This window comes from Ostrinia furnacalis, unplaced genomic scaffold, assembly GCF_004193835.3.
Source record: "Ostrinia furnacalis isolate ACB-3 unplaced genomic scaffold, ASM419383v2 OfSCF4495, whole genome shotgun sequence".
In the NCBI taxonomy this organism is placed as follows: domain Eukaryota; kingdom Metazoa; phylum Arthropoda; class Insecta; order Lepidoptera; family Crambidae; genus Ostrinia; species Ostrinia furnacalis.
The window spans coordinates 305,533-321,727 of record NW_021134734.1 but is presented as its reverse complement, the minus strand read 5'-3'; the positions used below and the strand labels follow the sequence as shown (position 1 = coordinate 321,727).

General features: G+C 36.2%; 1 protein-coding gene across 2 annotated transcripts in view; it reads right to left on the bottom strand.

Annotated features, from left to right (window-relative positions):
• LOC114359588 (uncharacterized) overlaps positions 1 to 4,977 on the bottom strand; it is a 43,466-nt gene extending 38,489 nt beyond the window's left edge. Inside the window, exon 1 of one of the 2 annotated variants that reach the window (XM_028314040.1) lies at positions 4,916 to 4,977. The gene's annotated coding sequence lies outside the window, so the exon portion shown is untranslated. The remainder of the gene's footprint in view (positions 1 to 4,915) is intronic. The other variant, XM_028314038.1, reaches the window with a different exon arrangement.
• Positions 4,978 to 16,195: the final 11,218 nt, after the last annotated feature.

Here is a 16,195-nt window from a genome sequence, read left to right as displayed (position 1 = left end):
ATTACGATAAAATTTATTTTGTATGTAGCTAAATAGATATTTTATCATCTAATTTCAAAGTTATTGTTCTAACTTATACCGTTTATGAACTATTATTGTGTGACCATCAAATTTGAGTGTAAATTAGAAGTACCCAAATACCATTCAATAGTGCTGGTAATGAGCAATCATTTGTAACTGTAGCTTTAGATCGTATTTCCCTTATATGGTGAATAATTAAGCTTAAATAAAAGTCATATTCTCATAAATGAAATGTTTTCATTTTGCGTGTCACAACAAATCAAATTTCAATCACTTTGACCGTCTTTTATCAGCCAATCAAAACTGAAGTAAGTTTATTATTTCGATTGCTTTTACAATAAGCTTCGCAACGGGCGTATAAAAATTCTTTGAACGTGAAAAGGGGTGCAGAAAATAAGCAATGAATAAATAATTGGATCGCAGTTGTTTGCTGGAGTGGAGCGCAAGTCGCGATAGCCTCTAAATGAGTTCCTGGGAAACTAACGCAGCCTTTCCAAAGAATATGACAAAGGAGAACCGAAATGAAAGATGGGGTTATTAATGGGCGGTTAGCATGTGGAATAGACAATGCCCTATCAATTCTACAAAACAAATGTTTGCATTGCCAGAGAAAATCGAAAACAACAAAATATAATATCCCGTAGAGACGCTATCTTCACAAAGCTGCTTATGATTCAACAAAAAACCTCCAAACGCTTCGTCAAACAGACAGGTTGACAGTTATCTCATCTTCAGTTGATAGAGACACGTTTATCATGTTTTCCCCGGACTAGCACTGGAACTGGACACCTGCCAACCCTGCATTACACCTGGGGCTCAATCGACGCCGAATATTCTCAGCATTTTGTTAAATTCCCGGGATAAAAGTGTTTTGTTAAAATAAGTCTTTGGTAGCTTTCCAATCTGTCGGGACCGGGCCCTAATGTCGGATTTCTATTGACAAAATACGCGGCACGCTCGTAAAAATCCGTTTTCATTCTTTGAGTTTGCATTACAAATTGGAGATTTTGATACTCTTTGTATTTTTGATGATTTTCAACAAAACGATAAAACGAACGAAACGAAAAACGTGGAAAAGCCTTTTTACGTAATCCTAAGAAAGGACTAACATTAATGTTCATTATTAAACTGAAACACAATAAGAACAATAGCCTTGACAAGCGTTTCATTTTTGGCTCGAGAAATATGACGTTGGTTGCTCAAAGGCTAAGAGAACAATCAAAGGAACTAATTTGATTGTCTCAAAGTTGTAAATTCAAAATAGATTGGAAGTAAGTTTCTCTTGAGATGTAGAAGGATAAGGCGAGGTCAGGGCATGGAGTATCGGCCGTGCTGTTAAGTCAATTACTCCTAAAGGACGGGCTGTAAATTAAATTCGAAATGAAGCACAATTTCAAATGTAGCTCTCTGTTATAGTATTATACAAACAAAAGTAATTATAGCGCCTCAAAGGGAATATATTACATCAGTAACGATATTGTTATTTGAGCAAGTTTTAGTTTGTCAAGTCAAATAGTTCGTAGTTAGCTCGTAGTTTTATAATCACTGTTTTGTGTTAAATGGTATGAACCTTTTAAAAGTTAAATCCAGTAAGTGAAAGCCCACACATATTATCTCAAATATGCTACATGTGCAATATTCCGCAGTTTCAAACATGTCTGCAGTTTTTCAAATATGTAATTAAGTTATTTGAACTCGGAATCCATTAGGATAAATGTTTAATTAAAGCTCAAACTACACTCGACCGATTGCTTCATTAGCGGTAATTAATGCTGGTGAATCTATAAGTATGTTCTTTGCAGGTCATGTAAATGGAAGCTTGAAATCGAAATTACAGATAATAATAAAATTTTAGACACATATTTTTTGATTTTTTCATAATCGAATAATTACAGTATTATATTGAGTTGAAATGTCGCGTGACGTCACTTTTGAGTAAAAAATCTACTCAAGCGTGACGTAACGCGCCATTTCAACTCGATGTAGCACTGGTATTATTTAATTATGAAAGAAAATAAAAAATATGAGTTTAATATTTTCTAATTATCTGTCTGACGGACAAATAATTGAAATTTTGTCATCTAGCCTATTGCCTCATCATAGGAAAACAAGATAATAGGGAGTATTTTGTTATAAACGAGTTGATGGATGGTATGGAAGTCTCAAATTAATTTTAAATTAATATTCGGTGGTATACGGTTCAGGCATTTCCATTTTATATTCCTCGTAACTACACTCGGCATCAAATAAATCGCACCTCCCGCGACAAGCACTTATCAAACGTATGCATCCCCACTTCCCACCAACGTTGGTACCATTTGAAAGCCTAGTTCTAAACTTCATTTCATTAAAGGAAAGGTTTTTACCCCAAAAATGTGTCTTTACAAGGATCCAGAGTCACTTCTTCAAAAAATAGGTAGTAACGCTATAACCATTTTTCATGACTATAACTGTTATGTTGGGATTAATCGCTATCCATCTGTTAAAGAGGACACCTCAGATCATTATTTGGTTTTATAACCATAAAAATTGGTCTAGTTGATCCCAGAGGTGAGCCCAAAGTGAGGTCTATTTTCAAGTCACATTTATGGTATATGTTAATCATTTATTTAGAAATGAAATGTATTTTTCTTTAAGGATATTTATTGGGCTTTCAAATAACACCAATATTGTTGGGGTACCATAATTGTGTCAGAAGAAAATCTTTAAAGTTCGCGTTGCGGAAGGTGCGGTTTATTTGATGTTGAATGTAGTACGTTCATTCATTTTAAAATATTACCAGCAAGCTATTTTGAATCTGGGCCACGAAAAGATATTGAGAGTCCTTTCAATATTGTGGCAGTATCTCTTCAGTGCTCTAATATTCTATCGAACGCGTTTCATACGCGGGTGACGCCACCCAAATCATCCGGCAAGGTGACAAGACGAACAAAGGTAGAAGGAATCAATTACTTTTAGTGTCTACTAGCTTTCCGCCCGCGGCTTCGCCCGCGTGGAATTTTGTCTGTCACAGAAAAACTTTATCGCGCGCGTCCCTGTTTCAAAAACCGGGATAAAAACTATCCTATGTTCTTTCCCGGGACTCAAACTATCTCTATGCCAAATTTCATCAAAATCGGTTGCGAGGTTTAAGCGGGAAAGCGTAACAGACAGACAGACAGACAGACAGACAGACAGACAGACAGACAGACAGACAGACAGAGTTACTTTCGCATTTATAATATTAGTTGGGATTTGTTTTATAAAATGTTTAAAACAATAGTTTGGAACTTAAGTTTATTTGTTTAATAGAGACATTATTATAGACTCTATGCGGGACATTAATAATTGTCACTACGTTTTAGCACGGCTACTACTAATACTACGTTAGTACCTAAAACTTTCCTATTACTACAGTAAGTTTTCAAAAGAGTAAATGAAAATGAAGCACCTCCAGTAAAGTTTAAAAATGGTTAGATATAAAAAAGCTACCGCCAAGTTCAAGCACATTTAATGAAACATACTTATTCTTCTTAATAATTTATAAATTAATTTGTTCTAAGAAGTATTTATATTTAACTTGCGCTGCATTCACAGATTTCTGAATGACCCAAAGGTTAACTGGTGGAGAATGCTTTAAGAATTAAGTCCGCCCTTAGTACAATATTAGTGCAATAAAGCATCAATAAATTTATATGCTTTAAGTAACCCTTTGGAATATTTTAAAACACTCGCGAAACTTATAACAGTAGAAACAAAGATCTAATTAACGGGGACAGCCTTACAATACATTTAATGTAGGTAATTTTAATACTTTTGGCCTTCTATCTATCTATCTATAACAGCCTTTAGGGGGTTCGGTTTTGAACATGGGCCTCCTCTTCAACCCTCCACCGACTTTTGGTCTTAAAGAAAAACAATTGAAGTTAGATTCTCCAAGTGCTCGACATTGCTTTTCTCCGAACTTTCATTTTCTCAACAAAAATCAGGCCTAAGTTTACTGTACGAATATTCGTGTAGCAAAAACGTAATAGGCAGATTTGATTACTTTACCATCAGCCCTCTGGGATTTTCGCGCCCAAGTTTGAGGCTTTCATTAATTCTCTTACCTGCGGAATAGGTCCCCGATTTTACATTCATTACTTAGTATGTACATGTTTAATGTAACTCATCTGAATATTATAATTCTGGCTGAATCGTGAAAATATAAACAAGCAATGAGAGCGCCATAAAAAGAGAAAAAGGATCGGAAAAGCCGATATGAAATACTCATCGTTATATTTTTATTGGCCGCATGAAAGGTTTTGAATAAAATCTCCATTCATCAGTGGATGCACGGGCGGGGGCGGATTATTTAAAATATTCCGGGCCACGCGCGGCTTAGCCGATGCCGATTTATCGCCGCCCGCCCGTAAACAAGGCACCTTAAAACCCTGACAAATGCAAAGGACGACCCTTCTAAGGCTCTACAAATTGAGACATTACCCAACTCCGACAACAGGAAAAAAAGCCCCGCGACAGTTAGTAACACATAAATAATTCAATTAACCGCTCCAAAACTTCGCGAACTAATATTTCAGCAACTCGAAGTTAACGAAAAAAGTTTATTCTAAAAGTACTTACTGCCAATTCCAGTCCCTAACCGGCCGGAGCTTTAAAAATTCGGAGGTACCAAAATCAAAACGTCCAAAAGCTTCCCATGGCAGTGATCAATAAATTGGTACATAGTATTTATACAGGTAAGGACGTCCCGAAAGTGCGAGTTAGTGCCAACACCTGGTAGTTACGTGTGGCAACACTTAGCGCGCGAAAACTTGGCGTTGCGTGCGGGCGCTCGAGCAAAAAGTGGTGATATTGTGGGACATAAACAAAGTTGTGCAATGCGCAACAGGGTGGCGCGGCGTGGCGAGCGTACCTTATGGCGGGCGCCGGGTGCGGGGAGCAAGTGTGCGGTCGCAGCGACGTCGCCGCCGCTCGCCGCGGACTGACGCGCCCGCCAGCCTGCGAGCCGCCCGCCCGCCCAGGGTTGCCACACCTGCCCAGCTTACCCCGTAACTGGAGCGCATGAAAATGCATGAGATTTGTTGCGTCAAATTCGAACACGGAATTTTTTATAGTCATGCATTCATTTCCTCATAATTAACAGCAGTCTAGCTCACATTTGATATTTAAAAGTAGGCGAACTACATACAGTTTGATTGTTCGGAACTTGTATTTGAAGGAAAAACAACTTTTTAAAATCACCTTATTTAATTACTCAACTTTTAAAAACAGACGCATTTTCTTCCTTTTAGGGAATTTAATTAAACTAATTATCTACTTCGTTAACTCCGCCAAGGACAATAACGTAATTCATCAAAGTAATTATAACAATTTTCCTTATTTCAGAGTGTGCCGTTCATCTAGCAACACTGGCATACTCCCCGCGCCCCTCCGACCCAACTAGGACCCGAATAATGAAGCGGGGGAAAAGTGATTGTGGGCCGGGAAATGTCGGAAGATGCGACCCGGGCGCCGCCGGATGCCGCGTCCGGAGCCGGCCTGCGTTGCACCCGTCAACTTTTGAAATTCGAACACTTACACGTTCGAAAAGAAAAAAGAAATGGCGCTGTGTGCCAGCACGATGACAAAAGAAAAAAGTTTGCGCCCCAACAAAACGTCCTTCGCTCTTTTGTGAAGGAGTTTCGATTGAGTGTGCTAAAATGGAATCGGATCGAGACTTCTTTGTAAGCGCCTTTGTTTACAGCTAGAAAATAAAGAAAAAATCTAGAGTCCTTTGCAACACCTAAAATACCTACTATTAACAAGTTTGGCGGTTATCACACAGACTGCGCCGCGCTCCGCCGCGGAGCGCGTGATTTCATATAAAAAAAACCCGCGCGCGGACGCGTTGTCAGTGTGTTGTGCCTCGCGTGTTTTCTATACAAACTGAGGTACTTGCATACAATGATTAAGTCTGTCGTCCCGCGCTCCGCGGCGGAGCGCGGTGCAGTGTGATATCCGCCTTTACACCATTATACCATTGCAACGTTCTTGCTAAATTACCTAATGCAAAACCAAAGGTACACCGCTAAAACAAAACTTTTCGCGCCTCTAGAATTTGGAATACAGTTCGAGAATTGAATCTTGGCATCCCAAACCGACTCGATCGCTATACAATACGATACAGGATAAGGCGGCTATTTGCTCAGGACAATAAGTACCTCGGAGAGCTCGCTTTTAGGAACTTCGCAGCCAGAAGAGGTTTTTTAGAATCGTTTTTGCTCACCAAAGGTACAGTTGAGGTAAAAACAGAGGACTCTCTCAAAAAACTGAGGTTAATATTACCTACGTTTGCTGTTCATAAGTCATAACATACCCTCAAGGCGTACTTTTTATAACATTCGTACTGCTCATAAATCACAGAGGTTACACCATTATTTTCTTTACCTCACTACGTAAGTACTTATATGCCACAGTAGTATGGAAAGTTTGTTTAAACGCAATGAAAATCTAACTAGCTGCATTGAATTGTAAACTAAACATGTAACCATGTTGAAACTGTAACCATGCTAATTACCGTGCAACCACAAAGCCAAGATCTCCAATCAAAAAGAGGATTTGAATTCGCGCAAATTACATAATTTTGGAGGGCCATGACCTACCTTAATAAAACAAACATTACCGCAGGAGGCACAACTTTTTTCAGCAACCCACTTCTATTTTTTTAAAGTCTTGCCCAGAATGAACTAAGCTTACTTTATCCGACCTGTATTATTCTAAGGGCTGGCTCCAAGAGATTAGCCCTCAATTATGGCGACATGATTGCGGGGAAAAACGCTCTAGAATTGCCATAATATACGACCTCCTCGGCGAGACGCAGCCTTAGTTATTTATTCATTTCGAGTAGGTATGAGCTACGAAAACAAATAAGAGACATTCTGCTAAGGCGTCCAAAATGCGAGGCCCTTTGTCTAAGAAATAATATAGTGAATACCTATAAATCATACGAAAGTCAGACACTAGCTTTTTCAGAGGCATCATCGCGTAAATTAAATGGTAAAATACTATATTAAATCGACATTTACATAATATGTACATGTTGGAATGAAACAGATTATGCTGGATTGTTCCTATTACTGATAAATCCTGGAACATCAACATTGTAAACCCCTCTCATGTCAAATAAGCTCTTCACCAAAATTTCTAAAATTTTTACGGCTTGAACATAATAAATTCGGGTCCATAAAGTTTTGGACTCGTAAAGGCTGACACCGTCACATAGTAGAGTAAGGTCATGCAAGCACATACGAAAATGTGTTTAGTTTTACAACCTTATACCTACATATAGTTTCCTTCAAGCTTGTGCAGAATTCATTCTATTCTTTTTAAAATAACAAACTTCAAAGGCATATCTTTGCAAAGTTCTTCTAAGATAAACCTTTTCAAACGAAGAATGATGAATTGATATTTGGAAATTTCTTTTAAAACTAATATTGGAGCTATCTCTGTAAATATAAATCTTGTAACAGCTTGTAGAAATACAATTAAATAATAATGACGACTTTAAAAGATACAGAACGTGAAGAATACATATTCGTAATTGTATCGTAACACGAGAACTTAATATTATTTTACCTAAACCGCGCGATCTAAGAAAGTTAAAATACTAAAAGAATACGTAAGAAAATAACTCCGCACTTCCAAAGACGTTTAATTGTCTGGGTAATAAAAGTCCAGATAACTGTCAAGCCCAGTAACGCAGTCCCCAAATTGCGTCGCAACAATAGATAAGGCTCTTTAAATTTTATTCTTCTAAAGTCAAACAGAAAAGTTGCGTCCATAATAAGCGTAAGATAAATTTAAATCTGGCGACTTTGGAAGTTGACGGGCGGCTTGTGGGCCGAATTCCGCGCACGTACCAAACTTTTCTAATTTTTCATTGGGCGAACTGTGTGTGAACTCTGCAAGGAATATTATTTCCATGATTAGTGCGCTGCTTCCGCCCGTCGTTAAATTGGGGGACGTGATCATTTTCTTTTTATTGATTTCTAAGGGATCAGCGCTCCGTACATCGCCGTTTTTAAGATTAGAAATGACAAATCGTAAAAAGTTTACGAGTTTTTTTTATGACACCTATGCTTGTCGTCTTTCTTATAGAACCATTTTTTATGAAATGTACAAGTACCTAGACTAATTGATAGAGGCTCATTGTTAACTTAACTTTCTTGTATTAATATTAAAGCCCTGATTGTTTTAAGCGCTAAAGTTTAATTTAACAGGTATTTACGAACAACCTTTCAAGCCTTTTCCAATATACATTATTTTTAGGCTTTGTAATCCTAGTTTACCTCATTTATTAAGTTTAGAATATTTCGCACAATTTCTCATTAACGCGTAACTTGAATATTCAGGGAAAATTAGTAAGTAATTGCCTTTTCAATAAGGCCACGAGCCGGTAACATTATTAATTTAATTATTAATTTCCAAAACATCAACCGATAAACGGCGTCTTCTGACAAGTCAGAAATTATTTTAGAGAATGGCTTTTATTGTGAAATCACGCCTATCACAGCTATGTAGCACAGCTAATACAGGCATAAAACTTTAGAAAAGAAGGATACCTTGGTGATAACTTAAACAGTGATGTAAACTTACCCTAATAAACTAACCAAGAGCTGCTTTTGTATCTATCATCATCATCATTTCAACCATAGGGCGTCCACTGCTGAATATAGGCCTCTCCCAATGATTTCCACAATGAACGGTTGGTGGCAGCCTCTACCCAGCGCCTTCCTGCTACCTTTATGAGGTTGTCGTTCCAACTTGTGGGTCACTTTGTATCTATGCTATTTGCTTCAAATCAGTTCTTATACATTTAACGAGTAGTTTTATGGAATGAAACGTCATGTAATCATGTATCACCGTGTGTCGTTTAAAAGTGTGTAAGTACAAAATGTCTAAAAGTCTACGTATTCAATCTCCATAAAGTTCTGGTTACAAGGTTTCCCCGCTTGTCACTGCTCTTTAGAGGCTGTTATGTGAATAAAAGGGAAGTAAATCCTTTCTGTCTTTCAATAGAACGGATCATCGATCGTGAATTCTGCTAACTCGGAAAATCCATTAGGTGACGAACAAGGGCGTTTCAGGTAACATTTGGAAATGAAATGGAATGTGAAATTAATTATAAACCACCACATATTAATATGATTTTGATCAGGGATAAATCGCCATATGTTTATAGGCAAAGAATCATAAATCTGAAAAAAAAATGATATTCCACAATAAGGCTCAGTTGCATTAACTTACCTACTTTCACCGTAACTTTAATAATAACCGGTACTTTTTGTATGGAGTTTGACAGATTTTTGACAACTCATTAGGTAGTCTAACTAAACAGAGGCCTTGACTATTTAGTCCTACTACTGAGCTAAGTCAACCATTTGGTTGACTTTACCAACCTTTGGTTAAATTTACCAACCATTTGGTTGACTTTAGCTCAGTAGGTGGTGTTAATTGTTCCATTTGTACTCTTCGTTGCTTACCGCGAAAACTTCTTAGTATTCCTTATAATATAATACTTCCTATTAATACAATAACCATGTCCTATTTTTATCCCGCTAAATTGTATCTACATATTAATAATAATGTGGGTTAACTAAGCAATCAGTATGTTTTAAACTAAGTTAAATACTAACTAAATTACTGCTGCTACGAGCTACGAAATCAAGGCTGTAGCAGTTGTAATACGAGTGGATTTAGAAATGTGTAATGTGATAATCCTAGATTAAGGTATATCAGGGTATTACTTACTAATTAATCCTTACTTCTATCGTAAACGTTGGTTTTCAATTCCAATATACAGGGTGGAATTTTGTAATAGCACCTGAAGGGAAAATACTCTTAATACTGTAGATATTTACTCGTATATCTGTAGATCTATTTATACTGTAGATAAAAAATATCTACAGTATCAAGATTACTTTACTTCAGGTGACATTACAAAATTCCACCCTGTATACCAATACCAAATTAGAACCATTGTGCAGCATTTTTACGTTTAGATTCGCCTGAAAGAACGTATTATAAAGAACTTTGCAAAATAACAATGGATCCATGTGTAGGGCGGGCGGCTGTCCCTCGGGCCCTTTGAATCTGCGATTATCATAATGTTATGGGCCCGTGAGATGAATGTTCTGTAATATGGCCATCATTATTCACAATCAAAGTAAAAGCTTTCACTCCGACGTATTAAGCTATAAATATATTATGGTTGCGACAAATATGAGATGTTTAGTAACGAGTATGGGACTTTATTTGCGTCGTAATACTTATTTGAAGGTTCTTCCCGCGACCTTTAACAGATCGTCGGTCCACCTAGTAGGAGGCCTGCCCACGCTACGTCTTCCAGCCCGTGGTCGCTACTCGAGAACTTTTCCCAACGGCCATCGTCTCTGCGTCATCGATCTGGTAAAGGTCGCGGGAAGAACCTGGATGCGGGCAGCTCAGGACCGTTCATTATGGAAAACCTTGGGGGAGGCCTTTGGCCAGCAGTGGAAATAATTTGGCTGAAACGAACGACGACTTATTTGAAGGCTTTTTCTGGCGGCTGATGTCCACAATAGAAGTTCATCTGCTACTGTTAATGTGTGATGACCTGAAATACAAGCTTCTTTTAGCTTAGTTTAGGCTCGAATTCTACTATAAGTCTAAATTGTATCAAAAATATGGTAATGATTGTTGTGGTGAGGAAGTAAAGCATTTTTATTTTTATTATTATTTATTTTTTATTACTATAATGCCATTTGATGCTATATGTGGCAGCTTATGTCCATTATAGAAGAAAATATCTGCTTATCTAACCAAAACAAATATGTTTTAAAGGCATGCGTCGTCATAATATCAATTGTTCCCTCAACGCCGAGTTTTTCTTACAAAAACGTTCAGATTTTTCATATGTGTAAGGCAAAATTGTTGGCACCTATCATTTTCCTCCCGCGCATCAGTCGGTAACACTCGCCAATCTATCAAATAACACTTCAATCAGACTTCCCAAATAGAAAATATATCGCACACATATTTATGAAGGAGAATACAGGGTGATTCAAGATGGGTAAATCAATTTACTAATAGGAAAACTAGGTTGATCAACTACTCGTAGATAAGCTCTAGATAGATTTTAATGATATTAATAACGAATTTCAGAGGCAGTACCTAAGTATAATGAATTATAATTAATTTGAACGGATACATAACTTTATTAAAATAAGCTTAGAAGAGTATACATTTTCTTACAGATACAGAAAAACATTCATTTCTTTGGTATTTCACCTACAGCATTTAAATTGGATACTTTTTGAAAAGGAGCCAGTTTTCTTTGAGTAATATTCCATGTCCTGAATAAACTCGGAGCATATTTTATTCTAAGAATATAAAATTGATTCATGAATATAAAATACTTTCCATTTGGTAAACAGATGGGTGACGTCGATGAATGATGTGGTGTGGGCTTGTACTGTGGCCTTATTACAAAAATAATCTTGCCCCGAATAAAAATTCACTCTAAACATCATAAAAAGAACAAGCAGTCTATTAATAAGGCTTGGTGTCCCATTTTATGTTCTCAAAGTTCGATTAGAAAAAAAATGAGTAGGTACTACATAGGTAGGGCATACCTTAGTTGACTTCTCATTGGAAGCTTTTGATTTCCTTGTAAGCAAATCAAAAACTTTAACCACTAATACTATGTTAGTCGAAGAGTAAGCGAAAATGTGACGTCACATACATAGCAGTGGTTAGTGAGATTTGGTTACCTCAGTTTAACTACACTGTTTGTTTTATATCAAACTACCGTTTCGCGTGGCTAGCGTCATAAATTAAGTCTTCAGTGTTCCTAATAATGTTCCTGCAAAATTACAGAACAGAATACACTTTGTAAAACAATTCTCGATGCTCAACTCAACAACCCTTGTAAAATGAAACTATATTCTAGTTGGAATTGTAATAGTTTTTTATCGTACACTTTCAGCCGAGGCCAGAGAGTTCGCAGTCTTTCCGTTCCGAGTTGCTTGCTGAGGCGTGTATTGGCTTATTCGCTGGCTCCATTCGGATATTACTCGGGTTATTCTTGACTTTGTTCAATATTGATGCTGCTTCCAATGATCGGTGATGAATTTGCACTTTATTCCATTTGCTTGGTGAAGCAAATATATCGAGTATTCTAGCTTGTTCGAATCGGATATTACTCAGGTTATTCTTAGCATTATTCAACTTTGGTGGTGCTATCTATTGATTCTGATCATGAATTGTTAATTAAACTATTCAAATTATGTTCGTCTCGTGTCGTTGATAGAACAAGAGGCAAAATTCAAGAAAGCTCTACATATGATTTTCCACTATCAGCCGCTGCTTCCTACTCCACACATATTATTGTGTTAAAATAAAAGAAAAAGATTCTTTAACTATACATATTATTATGTGTGTGGAAATAAATAAATAAATAAATAAATAAAATAAATAAATAAATATCGTATTCTTTATTCGTTAATTTATATCCTATACCATTTGTAGGGTTCTATAAAGAGGCTGTCTTATTTAGAAAATTGAAAAGTACGAAAGAACATTTTATTTATATAAGTATAAAAATGTATATAAGGTATGCAAAACAAGATCCTTCGGTATGTTATACATCATGATTTAATCCTCATCACACAGATTCCATCTCGGAGATGCCAACTCAGGTATTTAAGATGCCTCAGTATCCGCGCTTTGGTATTTGTGTAGAAGGTCCAAATGTGCTCCCTTCGGAAAGCCATTCCAAATGTCATGTGATACCTATTAATCATTTAATCGTACGTCGTAAAATGTAGAAAGGACTAGGTTTTTATACCACTTATGTAAGTTTAGTGCGGTTTTGTTATTTGCTGTCATTAGCTAGAGAAAGAAAGTAGAGTCATACGTTTGAGCTAAAGAACGATACCAACGATGTAATAGATTTAAATGGAACAAAGGGTATTCTATTTACTACCTATAGCAAAGTGTTTTCGCTCTCTTGTTATAACGATTTCAATAACGCGGTGAAAAAAATTAAAATTCCTAACAAAAGGATTGAACTCCCTTTAATAGAGCTGCTCTAAAACCGTTTGTTAGTCGTATACCTCGAAATCAAAAAATCCTTGTAGCTTTTCACCTATTCGCATTTCACCGTGATAGCGTTTTTTGTTGTAGCGTGTAATATCGGTAGTATATTTTGTTACTAGCATATATTTTTAACAGATTTTTACAACAGTAGCAAATTTTGATGTAGCATGTATTATCAATAGCCTATTTACAGTGAAGACAGGCAGGAAAGTAAATCTACTATGAATTTTTTAGACAATAGTAATTAGCGATAAAAAATTATACTACAAGAATAAAAATCTATTCAGAAATTTTGATATCGCGGTGAAATGCGAATACGTGAAAAGCTACAAGGATTTTTTGATTTCGAGGTAAACGACTAACAAACGTCCAAAGCATGTTTATAGGTACAGTTGTTTTTCTTTTAGAGCATTTTACAGTAATATTATATCTGGAAAAACATTTATTTTGAAGTTTCAAAAGGTTATTAATAGTTTTGCAAATCGATCACGAATTCTAAACCAATTTTATTAAATTACAAAGACGGGCAGATTAATTGAATAAATGTCATCTTGGAATGGGAATTGGAACCTAAATTAACTTTGTGAAAGATGGATCTTCAAATATTTTTAATGCGCCTACTTACACCGATTCCATGATTAATATTCCTTAATTCAAACAGTTTTTATTATTTACTTTATTAAATACACTTCTACAAAGATTAAAATGAGTGTTTCGCTTTCAACAAACTAAAGCGAAATAAACAATAACTAAAGATATGTAGACTTAAATGGGATTAAATTTTTCTACCTGACCCCATGCTTTCAAGGCGATGGACGGACTAGAAATTATTCAAGAGTCGCACCTGACCACACGTGGGGACAAGCATTGGGTCCTGTGGGAATAACTCATAGCCACACAGAATAAAAATCAACTGAATATACAAACCCACGTTGAATAACACAAAGCTCAACTCAAATAGTTTTTCGAGTTTATGTAAAGATAAAAACTCAGAAAATATATATTTTTTTCAGTTAATTCTTTTTACTTTTACGTAAGCAAATGTTTGGTTAGATACAGCTGCTCTATTTGTTTCGTATTCAAGGTGGAAATCATAAAATGTTATTGCCCTCTACAGGTGCATGCGCCAGGTTCTTACATTTCCACTTTTCATCGCGTTTGGATAAATTCAAAAAGCATTAAATATTAATTCAGTATGAATACGAAATGTATTATTATTATCTGTTATAATGTATTTCGGAATCCATATTAATCTGAGTCAGGTTCAATTTTATTAAGAAGATCAGAATAACCCGGTTTAAATTTTAGTAACGAAGTAAAAGAAGTACCTAATTAATTAACTAACGCGTTACAGACACCAAAATCGCCGTGTTTTCTCAAACAATCGTTTTTTTTTATACATTACAATGATTGAGGACTACTAATAGTAATACAATATTCTTCATTTTTTTTAATGGTTGCCATTATTTATTACTATTAAACTATCAGGGAAAGTAGCAATCAATACCAACTTAAGTACAGAAAAAATGCTGCTTACATAATTAAGATACTTACTCTTATTGTAACCTTCAAGTTTGTGTCAACCAGTTCTAGACAAGCTGCAATTTGTCCACAATCCTCCACTGAAATGACTGCCTCTTACAAAGCTTAAGGAACAAGGAGCTGAGAACGGCTCTCAGGGCTGTGTAACGAATGCCTCAAGTGCCGGACCTACGTTACTAGGAAAGTTACGCTTCTGGACACATACAGCGTAATTAAGGGACAGGTTTGTAAAACATAATGTTTTTCTTATGATCACCTGATGGTAAGTGATTACCGTTGCCCATAGACACCCGCAATCCCAGAGGCGTTACAGGTGCGTTGCCGGCCTTTAAGGTGAAGATACGCTCTCTTCTTGAAAGCTTGCAGGTCGTATACGTCTGGAAACACCGCAGACGACAGTCCATTCCACAGTTTGGTGGTACGGTACGGTATGTTGTACGGTTAATTCAGCTTGTCCATAATCCTCAACTGAAATGACTCCTTACACAGCTTACGGAACAAGGAGCTGAGAAGGGCTGTATAACGAACGGCTCAAGTGCCGGACCTACGTTACTAGGAAAGTTACTCTTCTAGACACATACAGGGTAAGGGACAAGTTTGTAGAACTTAACGGTTAATTCATCTGGTCCATAATCCTCGACTGAAATGACTCCTTACAAAGCTTAAGGAACAAGGAGCTGAGAAGGGCTCTCGGTGCTGTGTAACAACGCCTCAAGTGCCAGACCTACGTTACTAGTAACGTAGGTCCGGCATGCTTATAACTTTCCTAGGAAAGTTACGCTTCTGGACACATACAACGTAGAGAAACAAGTTTGTAAAACTTAAACGGTTATTTGTGTAGGTACCTACTTGATAGTATGTATTAGTATTTTTTGGAAACGAAACGAAATTATTCAAGAATTGTTTCACAATCCTTATAATTTCTTCTTATATTCTATGAGTACAGTTATGGACCTTACATATTATGTTATGTAATGCAATTAACAATAATGTAATATTTGCTTCTAATTGTATTTATCTTTGATCAATACCAACTAGATATCGGGTCAGCACAATAATTACGTCTCAGGAAATAAGATGTTGATCGAAGGTATTTAGATTTTAAAATCTCCGTTTTCATACTGTTTTTGAATCAGTGCTTTTTTTTATTAACTAAGTATTACTGTGAAAAATAAAAGTTAAAAATAGGGAAATCATATATAAGAATCAGTAAAAATTCCACACAGCCTCCACTGTTTAAGTTATGCCGACCTTACACGATTTTTGTTATGCTCACGCGACCACTTTTTAAATAAATTACTTTGACCTCCACGCAGCAAACGCTTTTATTTAAAAAGGTGAAAATTATAATTTAAAATGTAAGCTTTTTCCCAAAAGCTAATTATTATGTCCTTTGACGTCCTTAATGAGTACCTACAAATATGTATAATTTTACATAATTTACTATATTGGTCCAGAAATGTAGCAAGTTTACCTATACCAAAATTATCATTCAAATCACAATATTCTCCCTCTCTCTGTAAACAGAAATGAA